This window comes from Hevea brasiliensis, chromosome 11 (assembly GCF_030052815.1).
Source record: "Hevea brasiliensis isolate MT/VB/25A 57/8 chromosome 11, ASM3005281v1, whole genome shotgun sequence".
NCBI lineage: Eukaryota > Viridiplantae > Streptophyta > Magnoliopsida > Malpighiales > Euphorbiaceae > Hevea > Hevea brasiliensis.
Window position 1 is genome coordinate 95,181,575 of NC_079503.1, and position 1,637 is coordinate 95,183,211.

General features: G+C 42.2%; 1 non-coding gene across 1 annotated transcript; it reads left to right on the forward strand.

The window, feature by feature from the left end:
* Positions 1–1,268: 1,268 nt before the first annotated feature.
* On the forward strand, positions 1,269–1,375 carry LOC131170932 (small nucleolar RNA R71). The gene has a single exon (XR_009141696.1). It is a non-coding gene; the product is annotated as a small nucleolar RNA R71 (small nucleolar RNA).
* The last annotated feature ends 262 nt before the right edge of the window (positions 1,376–1,637 follow it).

Below are 1,637 nucleotides of genomic sequence, written 5' to 3' on the forward strand. Positions count from 1 at the left end.
GGCCTTGTCTATTTTCTTATCACCAATGAGGCATGGTACGGAGAAGCTTCTTGGATCTTTCAACTTTGGAGGTAGTTTATTTTGCAGTATGGCACTGCATCCCTCTATTAGAGCTACTGTCCCATAGTCTTCCAGCTTTCTTTTCTTTGACAGAATTTCTTTAAGAAACTTGGCATAGGATGGCATCTCTGAGAGTGCTTCAGTGAAGGGGATGTTGATATAAAGTTTCTGTAAAACTTCTAAAAACTTCCCAAACTGCTTGTCCAATTTGGCTTTTTGAAATCTCTGAGGAAAAGGTAGGGGGGTTGGCATGGCTCTGGTAACTTCTTTTTCTTCCCTGCTTCCTCTTCTTGATCTTTCTTGGCTTCTTCCTCCTTTTCCTCTGCTTGGCTTTTAGATTTTTCTAGGGTCTCATCTGTTGGTTATTTCTCTGATTGTACTAGAGTTCTCCCACTCCTCAATGTAACTGGCTTACAATGCTCCCTTGGGTTCATCTCTGGTTGACTAGGCAGTTTACCAGCAGCCTTACTTGAAGAACTTGCTTGCTGAGCAATTTGATTTTCCAGCATCTTGTTATGGGTAGCAAGTTAGTCCATTCTGGAAGTCAGTTGTTTAATCAATTCATTATGTTGTTGCTGAGCTGCTAGGAATCCTTCCATCATGGATTCCATGGTCATCTTTGGTTCAGGTTGCTGAGGTTGAGGAGGCGGTGGTAGCTGTGCAAAGTTTTGGCCTCTGTTCTAAAATACAGGGGATGCCAGTGGTTTGTACCCCTGTTGCTTGTTTATTGGCTGATTTGCTGATTAGAAATTTGGGTGGTTCCTCCATCCAGGGTTGTAAGTATTTGAATATGGATTGTTGGACTGCCTCTGGTTGAAGTTTTCTCCATTATTCACATAGTTCATCTATTCTGCGGGAGGTTCATTGAAGTTGTTATATTCTGAATTCATGTATCCTCCTCCATAGCTGTCCTCATATTGACTGTTTGTACCAACTATGTTGGCTTGCATTCTATCGAATCTCTTTGTGAGTTGATCAAATTGAGCATTTATCATGCTTAGGGCGTCCACTTCTAGGACCCCTGCTATTTTCCTTACATTTCCTCTTTCATTTGACCACTCATAATTATGGTATGCAACCCTCTCTAGAAGTTCAAGTGCTTGTGTCACTGTTTTCTCCATTAAGTCACCTTCTGCAGCTGAATCAACTGTGCTCCTTGTAGAGGTAGTAACCCATTATAGAAGTTTTGCACTAGTAGCCAATCCTCTATGCCATGGTGTGGACATTCCCTCTGCAGGTCTTTATATCTTTCCCATGCATTATAGAGTGATTCACCTTCTTTTTGTCTGAAGGTGTTGAGCTTAAGCCTCAGTTTTGCAGACTTTGCGGTGGAAAATACCTTGCTAGAAAAGCTTGTGAGAGGTTTTTCCAAGTGGTGAATGTTCTAGCTGGTTGAGAAAGTAACCACTTCCTTGCCCTGTCTCGAAGGGAGAATGGGAATGCTCTGAGTCTTATGGCTTGATCAGAAACTCCATACATCTTAAATGTGTCACATAGGGTAAGAAAGCACTGGAGGTGATAGTGTGGATCTTCTGTTGGTGAACCTCCGAACTGGGTTTGCTGAATCATTTGAAGCC